Source organism: Otolemur garnettii, unplaced genomic scaffold, assembly GCF_000181295.1.
Source record: "Otolemur garnettii isolate 467f Iridium unplaced genomic scaffold, OtoGar3 scaffold00040, whole genome shotgun sequence".
NCBI classification, from domain to species: Eukaryota; Metazoa; Chordata; class Mammalia; order Primates; family Galagidae; genus Otolemur; species Otolemur garnettii.
The window spans coordinates 6031230-6043039 of NW_003852435.1; positions in this window are offsets into that span (position 1 = coordinate 6031230).

The window sequence follows — 11810 nt, forward strand, 5'->3', positions numbered from 1 at the left end:
CTTTTTTTGCAGTTTTTGGCCAGGGCTGGGTTTGAACCTGCCACCTCTGGTATATGGGGCTGATGCCCTACTCCTTTGAGCCACAGGCACCACCCTGATTTCTATATGTTTTAACCCACTTGTACTTTCCATATTGTACACTGACATTTTCTGGTGTATTAAACCTCTGAACTGCTATGTCAAATTTGTTACTAAACCGTTTACTTCATTCTTAATGGCAAATTTCATATTATTTAATTCTAGAATTTCCATTTTATTATTTTTCTCTGTGCCAGAACTGGTGAATTTCTCTACTTTGTCACCTATTTTATCTTTTAATAGCAGTTAATTGAAAGACAGTATCTCATACTTTTGATAGATGGATCAGGTCTGGGCCTATTTCTTCTTGGTCTTGTTTCTTGACATTTTTTGACTAAATGCTATAAATTCTACATGGAAATTAAGGTGTTCTATATGATGTAACTTTTCCATAGATGATTTGATTTTGCTTTTGACAAAGAGTTAGATTACTGGGAAGATCATCCTCCACCCCAATCCATTCTCAGACAGAAGTGATTTGATACTGAGATTTGACCTGATTCCCTTTCAACCTTACTCCTGGGGTTTAGCACCTCAGAGTTTTCTTCTGAAATCCTTGAGTATATAAGGGTCCATCCTTCTTAAAAAGGCCTGAAATACAATTTTTTCCCTAGCATTCCTTGGCTTTAGGAAGCTTTCTTTGAGTTCTCAATCTCTAAGTACTGGTAAGTAATTTAGGAGGAGAAATGACGCTAAATGTCCACTTCATTTCTTAGATTTTCTAATTTTTCTGAGATGATGGCCTTCTACGTTCTGGCTGTCTTAGTGGCTCCACAATACTTTTCAAAGAATAGTTGTTTTGCTTCTTTTAGCCTTGTTTTGCATATTTTGATATTTCCACTAGTTTTTCTAGCAAAAGAGTAAAAGTTGTTTCAATATAGACAGAGTAGAAATCTTAAGTTATAAGCATTCCTAAATTTTTACACATAATTTGATATTGAACAATTATATTTTTTATAAAATATTTGTGACATACCATATTATCACGTTCTATTGTTTCATATTCTCAGAGCCCCTATATAGTTTTCACAGTATATAATTAAATTATTTTCTGATTAATTCTGTTTACTTCTGTATTATTACTAGTAACTCAATGAATACTTTTAATTTCTGTGTAAACAAAGAAGTATACACCATACCGTGTATGCAAATAAATGTATTTTATTTCAGCTGGTTTTTAATGCAGTGTTAAATTTGGTCTAACTTCAGTAGGTTATTTTAGGTTAGTCAAATACATTTTATGGGAAAAGTTTCTTCAGAAATTAGAATAAAAATACGCTGAAAATGTATATGAGCTATTTTCTTTGTAACTATATTATTAAAAATCCAACTCCATATTGTACCTGCAAAATAACTTAATAAGGGGCAGCACCTGTGGCTCAAGGAGTAGGGTAACAGCCCCACATACCGGGGATGGTGGGTTCAAGCCTGGCCCCGGCCAAAACTGCAAAAATAAATAAATAAATATAAAATTAAAAAAAAAATAACTTAATAACTTAAAATGTAGTTAAATAAAATTGCTTTTTAAGAGATATGCTTAATGGTAGCATGCTTTATGGATAGTCTTTTGATAAATGAACATAAAATTAAAGTAATCAATCTAAATTCTCAGTTCCATAAACTATATTAATCCTTTTGTAAAATTCTCTTTTTGACTTATGACCTACACATCCTCAATAGGTTCCTTTGCTCCATAAACAAATTTTTCTTTACTTATATTCTTTGTAAATCTTAATATCTGATCATTCCTAAAACCTACTATTCCAAATTATGGTCTACTACTGCAAAATTAATCAAGGGAGGAAAAATCTAGGAACACACCAACTTAAATTCTTCTATTTTTATCATTTTTTCCACGGAAATTTTAAGTCCCAACTAGACAGAAGCGTGCCAGAGACACGTAGCTCCAATGAACACCAAGATAGTAGAAATAGTAATTTTTAGAATAATATCACCATATGGCCAAGGAGAAATAACATTTGGTATTGGAAGTAAAATTAAGCCAGTTTTCTTACAGGAATGTGATTGTCTAATCTGTTTGCTGAGTTTAGTGTCAGATGTGTTATCACTACTATTTAAACTTTCTAGAAAAGTGAATGATATTGGTGTAAAGAATAATGCATCTGATGTCAGACAAATTTGAGTTTGAACTGTGGCTCTACCACTTGCAAGCCATCATGTGTTTCCATACTGCAATATTATAATTACCTACTGATCAGACTTAAAATGAACAAGGTAAAACATCCACACAGTGCCTGTCAGAGTTCCTATCTCTGGCCAAACATCTAACATATGCCACAGCTTCTTTCCTCTTCCATAAAGATTTCTAGTTATTGTATGTTTTTTAGTCTCTTTAATGTTCATGTTGAAATCACAATAGTTTATCTATAAGTTGAAATATTTTCTACAAATACTACCTTTCTCAATGCAACTGTTTAAAGAGTTGAAAAGTTGGAATGTAGGGTGGCTCCTGTGGCTCAGTGAATAGAGCGCGAGCCCCATATACTGAGGGTGGCCGGTTCGAACCCAGCCCTGGCCACACAGCAACAAAAAATAGCCAAGTGTTGTGGTGGGAAGCTATAGTCCCAGCTGCTCCGGAGGCTGAGGCAAGAGAATTGCCTAAGCCCAAGAGCTGGAGATTGCTGTAAGCTGTGATGCCACAGCACTCTACCAAAGGAGAAAAAGTGAGACTCTGTACCTAAAAAAAAAAAAGAAAGAAAGAAAGAAAGAAAAAGAAATGTTGGAATGTAAATAAAATATTTCATTGAGAAAAAGTTGTAATAATATGTTTGACCAAGGACTAATCGTAACAATGTGGTATGAATAGGACTATGACCCAATGTCTGGACCTTTTCAAGTCTTGGTGACAAATAATGAAAATAGAGCCCGAGTTATTATTAGAGTTTCAGGAAGCTCCATAATGAGGCAATTTATACCATCTTAAACAAGTCTAACACTTCCAGTTCAAGGACATATTTTAAAATACAGAAATCTGTTTTGATGTCAAGATTCAGAAGTCATTTTGTTTATTCAAGTCACCTGGTTGTGGTGCATTCTAGGACTCCCCTGCTGAGTATCCTTTTGTTGAGAGACCTTGACCACTTATGCCCAAGGTTCAACATCTTTCTGGACTGGACAGCAGGGCAGGTTTATTTGGTCAGCATCTGGGTGGGAATGGGCAGGGGTAACATGGATGAAGTCTGAGAATGGTGAAATGTTGCATTGGAATCAGACATAGATAAAAGAAAGAGTAAAGATAAGAAAATAAAACAGTTTCATGTTCTAGAATTCAACTAGAGAGCAGATACAGGTATCTAACCATTGGATCATATTTTCAAATCATGTTACCTTCTTTAATAATCAATCAATAAGATAAGCCCACAAATAATATTTTCCTCTGCAAATGATGCAAATTGGGCTTCACCAAGTGTTCTTTCCTTTTTATTGAATACTGCCCATGGGAAGACTCCATCTGAATTTAAAAGTACTGCCCCCTGCACAGTGCTTTGGTTAAGCAGAAAAGCTATAGGGGCTACACCCTCAACAGTCAGCTTCTGGAAAACACCAAAAGTCACTTTGTCAGCTCCTATTTTCTAATACTACCCCAGTCATAAAATGGAGATATAACCATTTCAGAATCGAAAACAACATGGAATCTTATAAATATTTCATTGGCCACTAAGGAAACACAATTCAAGGGAAACAAACGAGGAGAAAACACAGGCAAGGGTTGTTTGAAATATCCTCAGAATTCTGACCTGGGCCCCTCAAGTTGGATATTGATAGAGCTCACTTTATTTTAACTTGAATGCAGACTTTTGGAACCTCCCTTCACAATATAGTATGTTTCTTTTTCTCCAATGAGAAGCTCGAGTTCAATAAAACTTGGAAATTTAAAGAATTTGTTACTTAAACTTTACAATATAAAATCCTGGGTAGTTCTGGCCTCCGTAGAAAAATAATAAAAGATTAATGTAATTAAAATAATAAAAATGCCCATTTTTTGAGGGCTTCCTTCTCTCACGTTCTGTAAAAATCTTTTCATGCACTGTTCCTTAACTATCAGAGTATTTCAATAAGCTAGATACTACTTTTCTCCCTTTGCAGGTGAAGAAATTCAACCTCCAAGGTATTGAGCAAGTTGTCTTTATTTCTGCTTTGGTTCACAGAGTGGCACACTGGCTCCAATCTGTTTGAAACCAAAGGTCATATTTCTGCAACAAAATTGTACTGACAAATATAAGTTTAAATCTTCTCCTAGTGTTTTACAATTTGCTAAATACTTATTTTCGATCAATGCACCACTCAGTCCCATAAATCAAGTAACAAAGGCATTACTACCATTTCTTATTTATTTTTTAAATTGTATTTGATTGTGGTAAGAACACTTACCACATGAGATCTACTCAACACGAGCTCGACCCTTATCAATTTTTTTAATGTATGAAACATTTTTTAACTATAGACAACGTATGTACAGAATATGTCTAGAATGTCTTCATCTTGTATTACGCCCATTAACTACCAACTCATTTCTCCCTCTCCCAGCCCATGGCAATCACACATTCTGCTCTTGACCTCTGTCAGTTTGATAGTTTTAGATTCATTTTCTAAGTGTTTTTTCTCTAACTGGCTCATTTCTCTTAGTTGAGTGTCCTTTGGGGTTATCTATGTTGTTGCATATGGCAGGATTTCCTTCTTTTATAAGGCTGAATGGTGTTCTGCTGTCCATCTATATGCCACATTTTCTGTATTTTCTGTCCATGGCATTTAGATTATTTTGACTATTTAGTGTATCAGCACATACAAGTGCTAATATATCGCTGAGGTCCTGATTTCAATTATTTAGCATGTGTACCGAGAAGTGGGATTGTTGGATCATATGGTAGTTCTATTTTTTGTTTTTTTAACCTGCTTTTTATCATTTTCTGCAGCAAGTGTACAAAGTGCACAAAGGTTCCAATTTCTCAACATTCTATTATAAAAATACTTGTCATCTTAAGAGGTGTGAGATGATACCTAATTGTGGTGTTGAACTGTATTTCCCTGATGACCTGTGGCCCTGCGTATCTTTTCATATCATTAGGTATTTGTACATCTCCTTGGTAAAATGTCTGTCTATTCAAGTAATTAACCCATTTTTAAATGAGGCAATTAATAGTTTGGCTATTAAGTTACAGGAGTTCCTTACACAATGGTCTCTGACTTAGAATGGTTAAACTTACAATTTTTCAAATTTACCATGGTGTGAAAGTGATATGCCTCCAGTTGGAACCACACTTAGAGTACCTATACAGTCATTCTGTTTTGTGTTTTCAGTACAGTATGTAATACATTATGTGAGATACTCTGCACTTTATTATAACATAGGCTTTGTATTAAATGATTTTGTCCAACTGTAGTCCATTTGCCCAATTTAACATAGTCTAGGCTAAATTCTGACTCCCCATATATTGTATTAAATGCATTTTCAGTTTAAGGTATTTTTAACCCAGGATGGGTTCATTGGGATATGATCACATAGTAAGTAGAGGAGCATCTGTATATTTTGAAAATTAACCTTTTATATGATATATATTTTACAAATATTAATATCTTCTCCCATTCCACAGGCTGCCTTTTCTTTCTGTCTGTTTGCTTTGCTGTGCAGAAATTAAAAAAAAAAAAGAGAGAGAAATCAAGGACTTAACATATAACTGATTTTCCTAAGACCACAGAATTAGAAAAAGACAGAATCAGAACTTGAACTTAATTATTCTGCATCATCCACACTTGTTTGAACAAAATAAATCCTTAGACTTTATTAAGGCTTTTCTAGAATTACTGATACAACATGGTAACTACTTTAGAGAACTCTGAAGTATAGGCAAAGACAGCAGTAAGAATTCCTGGTAATGAAGCCAAGAAGGAAAGAACAATACGTGACAGACCCTGCGAGCAACATCTATTCTTTCATAAAATGCATTCTCTGGGGCGGTGCCTATAGCTCAAGGAGTAAGATGCCGACCCCATATACTGCGGGTGGCGGGTTCCAGCCTAGCCCCAGTCAAAAACTGCAAAAAATAAATAAATAAATGAATAAATAAATAAAATACGTTTTCAATGTGAAACTGCTCTGAAAGAGGCTGCTAGCAGCTTTTATTCAAATCATTCCATACATGATATATAGTTGAGATTTACCATCTAAGAAGAAAAAGACCACTCAACAGTACCTTAATTTATTTATAGAAGCTGTTGGCCAAATGGCAGGAACAACTTGTGGATTGATGTAAACATTTCAGTTGTCACAGTGAACTGCTGAGTCAGAGATATTTGATATGATCTTTTATCATAATAAATTGCACTAATAATATCTCATGTTTTTTTTTTAATTCCAATCTGCTATGGTTTTAATGTTTGTGTCTGCCCAAAATTAATATGTTGACCCATAATCCCCAAGGCAGTAATATTGAGAGGGGAGGTGATCAGATCTTGAGGACTCTGTCCTCGTGAATGCTACCAGTGCCCTTATCAAAAAGGTCTGAGGGAGCTTGTTTGCCCCTTCCACCATGACAGAAAATGAGGAGAAGCTGCCTCCTATGAGTCAGAAAAGAGACCTCTCCGGAACTAGATCATATTTACACTGTGGTCTTAAACTTTCAGCCTCCAGAACTGTGAAAAATAAGCTTCCATTGTTTGCAATTTACCAAGCTTAATATATTTTGCTGTAGCAGCCCAAATGGAATGAAACATTAACGTATAAGATGCATCCCATTGCTTGGTAATTGAACAGAAAAAGATATCAAACTTTTATAGCATAGCTCTGGTGACAGAGCTCTATATCCTTACTTTTTTCAAAGTAATAGATACAACACAGAAACAAGGAAAAGGTTAACTAACATGAGTATTGGTCAAGTACATTGTAATCTTCATTGATGAGAATAAACATACTCTTATATTTGAATTGACCAAAGGTATATCTTTCTTGGCACAATGTGAGCATGTATTCTGTTTTGCATTCTGATTTCATAACATTAAGAAGCTCTTACTTGAATCATTCCCAATAGCAATTTGGAATGACAACAATCCTTTTTAAGGCAACCTGTTATCCTTCTCAAAGATAACATGATTATATAATTCTGTTGTGCAGAACTAGTTCTTTTCTGTCTTAGAAAACGTGAATGTTCTAATTACCCACTCATCTTGGTTCAAAGACTATTATGCTGTTTTAAATTGGATTCTGCTGCAGAATACAGAGGCTGGGAAATTATTTTTTGATTGAAAAATGTGAACAGTCAATTTACTAACTTTATACTCTTCCTTTGATGTCTAAATATTTACAGTAATGTTGAATGATTCCACATAAAGGACTTAATATTAGCAATGTTAAATGATTTTATGAAATTTCAGTCATTATAAACTGTTTAGAAATTGCAGGTATTTTGTTAAACATCATTCCTAGATAAGTCAGTATTCAGGCCACATTTTTATGCATCCCAGAAAAATAAACCAAATGAAGGAAGCCTGTCAATGTAGTTTAATGGTCTATCTTCAGTATAGACATGAATTGATGTAGCCATATCAAGCATGGACAGTCTATCTAGATTTTTAAAACTGCTGCAGTTAGCAATACTGATTTTGAGTTACTGTGATCTTTTTCTCTCAAGATGGATAGAACATAGATAAGCTTTCCAAGAGGAGATTCTGGAGGTCAGGGGACACCTAAAATATGTTGTCATTTTCGGGTATCTTGCAAAAATTCTTATCCAAGGTGAGCTCTAAGCAATGTAAGTTTAATGAACGAATAAATGTTATTAATATCATTTTTACATGGAGTGGCCACATAAAATCAGTTCCAAAAGCCCTAATTTAAAGTGGCAAGTCCATGCTGTCTATACAAATCTGATCTGAGTGGATTCAGACCTTTTAAGCTTGACTGACATCATCGGCTTCTCTGCAAGTGAGTAAATATTTATGCTGAGATAGCACTTTTATACTGGAAGAACCGAGCAGATTATAGGAAAACTATCTCTTCTCATTTAGTACCAGGACTGTTTAACAAAGTGCAGCAACAACTAACACTGAGAGGCAGAGGGGTCTGGAACTTTCATAAATAGCTTTTGCCTATAACTATAAGGTTGGCTGTAGCTGATGGGGACCAATTAAAGAGTAAAAAAGCAGAAAGAAGAAAAAGAAGAAAGACAACTCTAAGTAAGAAAGTGAAATAGCAGGAAAGAAAGATAAGAAAAGAAGAGAAAAAGATAGATAAAGGGATTAACGTAATAGAACTTTTATATTTTTAGATGCTTCTTGGGGTCCTCCTGGCGGTAGGTTGACTAGGATACTTTACAGCATGTTCCTCGGAGTCCTAGGATGCCAGAAAGCAACAGCAAGAGGCAGAGGAGCCAGAAGGGTGAGTTTATGCCTCCTTCCCTACTCCCTTTTTCAAATAAGATAGTTCACCTTTACCCATAGTTTTAGGATATTTCTTTTTTTTTTTTTTTTTTTTTCAGTTTTTGGCCAGGGCCAGGTTTGTACCTTCCACCTCCGGTATATGGGGACACGCCCTACTCCTTGAGCCACAGGCACCGCCCAGTTTCAGGATATTTCTTCAAGGTATTTCATATGAAGAAGGAGTTCTGCTACTTTAAAAAATGTTTCTATTTGTAGAGGACACCAAGAGCCAGAAGTCCTCTGAGCAAGATGACTTGCAGCTAGGGGTGGACCTCGGGCAATTCGTCCACAGGTGCTCCTTGCAGAGAAAGCCCAAGCCCATGGCGATCCTTAGGCTCATAGTTATCGTCTAATACTCCCCTTACCTGTCTTATACTGTCTCAATAAAAGGCTACTGCGGAGGTTGCTCGGGGCTACCCTGCAATCAAGGTTAGCCCACCTCCTACAGGCTTGTGCTTCTAATGCAAATCACGCCTGCTTCTTTCTTCAGGTGATAAAGACTAGAACCACAGGGGCCCTAGGGATTGCGACAGCTGTTGTTAGTTTTTATTTTATTTTATTTTATTTTTTAATAATCACCCTAGGAGGAGAAGTAATAGGCCTGAAGTAAAGATTTGGCAATTATCTTCTTTGTGCATTTGGCATGTCCATGTTTCTGTCTGCAGTTCACCACCCATCAGCTGTAGAAAACAAGTCTTTTGACATGGATCTGTTATGGTTCCCATTTATCTGCAAAATCATCTCTTACTATGTCCTGTTTTACTTAGACTTTTCCTAAAGTGGAAACGTCATTTTCCCCTGACGTGCCTTGTATTTCCCCTTCCATTACCTTCCTCATCTAGTCTCTCCTCTACCTAAAAGACTCTTACTGAGATTTTTAACCCGTCTCCAAATCCTTCTTTCAAAGCCCTCCTCAAATGGAACTATATTTTGGTGCCTTTCTTGCAACTCCCAGCTGGATGGCAACTTTTTCTTCTTCACATCTTATGTTATGAACATATTACAGGGTATTACATATGTGCTTTTAGTGTTTTGAAAAGACAAATTAGAATGTCAGCAATACAAACAATATCCAGACGGTGCCAAAAAATGTATACACATTTTAAGACAAGAAAAAGCGGCATTAAAATTGTAATACTCAATATATACGAAGAAAAAAGTTGCATACAAGCTACATTTGACATCCACAATTTCAAGACTTACTCAAAGTAGTTGCCATCAAGATCTAGACACTTCTGATTATGGTGAAACACTTTTTGAGCAACATTGACTGAAGCGTCCACTTGTGCCACCATACATGCCATTTCAATTTTTTTCTGAAGTATCACCAGTGTAGGCAGTTTTCTATGCTATACCACATCCTTTAAGGTCCCCTGCCTTACCTACATCTTCATAGCCAATGTAGTTTCCAACATTCTCGAAATTCTAATATCACTTTAACATGGCCTTGCACTCCTTGAACTACAGTTGTGCTTCTGCCATTTTCTTTGACTCTCCTGCTTGTCTCAGGGTGATGCCAGCATTCATTTGATTAACAAGTCTTTACAGCGAATGTTGTACTACACATTGCTACTATAATTCAACTCAACTTTGAAGAGTAATACATAGATAACGTCTCTTAAATTGTGTATACATTTTTCTGGCACCCTCTGTATTGGAGAGGAGAGAATGCACAGGGTCAGAATGGCTCTGCTCCAATCTCAGTTTTGCCACCAGATAGTGATATGAACTTAAGCTAGTTTTTTTTTTTTTTTTTAGACAGAGCCTTAAGCTGTCCTCCTGGGTAGAGTGCTGTGGCATCACAGCTCACAGCAACCTCCAACTCCTGGGCTCAAGTGAGTCTCCTGCCTCAGCATCCCAAGTAGCTGGGACTACAGGCACCCACCACAACACCTGGCTATTTTTTGGTTGCAGCCATCATTGTTGTTTGGCGAGTCCGGGCTGGATTCAAACCCGCCACCTTAGGTGTATGTGGCTGGCACCTTAGCCACTTGAGCCACAGGTGCCAAGCCTGAACTTAAGCTAGTTATTTAAGCATTTGGTATCTTAGTTTTCTTATATGCAGAATGAGAAAAATAAATAGTTCCTTATCCATAGAATTTTTTGAAATTTAAGTAAAAGAAATCAGGCAAAAGAATTAAAATAGTACTTTGTACATAGTAAATGTCCCATGAAACTATTTGTTAATATTATTCCATTATCTGATAGTCATAGCAATATGCATTATTACCCCTCAAAATATGGGACAGGCTTTTCAGAGAATGCATGTTTTATTCTATTCTTTATATGTTATGCATTATATCAAAGTGATTCATATATAGTAGGTACACATTAACTTTATTATTGAATTGAAACAAATTAAATTAATGTCCACTGGAGAGTTTCCCTATAACAGAATTTTGCATTCTTTTTTTTCCCTCTATCTCTTTTCTGAGTTTCCTGATGTAGTTCTAATTTTGGTGATTACATTTGTTTTATAACATTCCTGGTGTGCTTTAACTGGCAATGCTGTTTTCTTCTATCCCATAAGGGTAGAAAGAATAGGCAGCATACCATGATTCCACCCATAAGTGGCTACATTCCAGTGTGATAAAGAGGAAACGAACTCCCTTCACCCCTGCCCTGCAGAGTTCTGTGGAGGCGTCACACACATTCTGTCAATGGAAACCCTTGGTGAGGCGCCACCGTTCTCTTTTCTTGATGAAATGAGCACACTGGCTAATATGTACTGAGCACTCCCTATGCTAACATGTCTAGGATAAATATCCCTGGTGTATTTTGCATTTATCCCCCCCGGTCACGTTCAAAAGAGGTAACTGTGATTATTCTCTACTTTTCAGATACATCAGAGAGTTTGTAAGATGTGCTCAAAGTTGCACAGCTAATAAAATGCCAGATATGGGTTTGAGGATCATTCTACCTGATTTCAGAGAAAGTAGTTCTTCAATTTCTTCTTTGGTTCTTTCTACAGTAATAGCAAAAGTCTGGCTTTAATGTCAATATCTATCATTATTAATAATATTTTCAGAAACTAACAGCTCATACCCATTATAGAGAACCAATATTATTAACAAGAGCACTTAACACACATAAGCGCTTTAATAAGTGAATGAAAAAGCACAGAAAGTATTATGTAAGATAACAAGGAACTATCAGTTGAAAGTTGTGTGCACCAGGATTTCTTTTTGTTCTTTGCCCTTGCTCCCATCTACCAAAAGCTTTTGTGTGCAAGAATCTGTGAATGTTAGTTTTAAAAATATACATTCTAAAGGAATTAGCACACAAAATGTATGCTATAA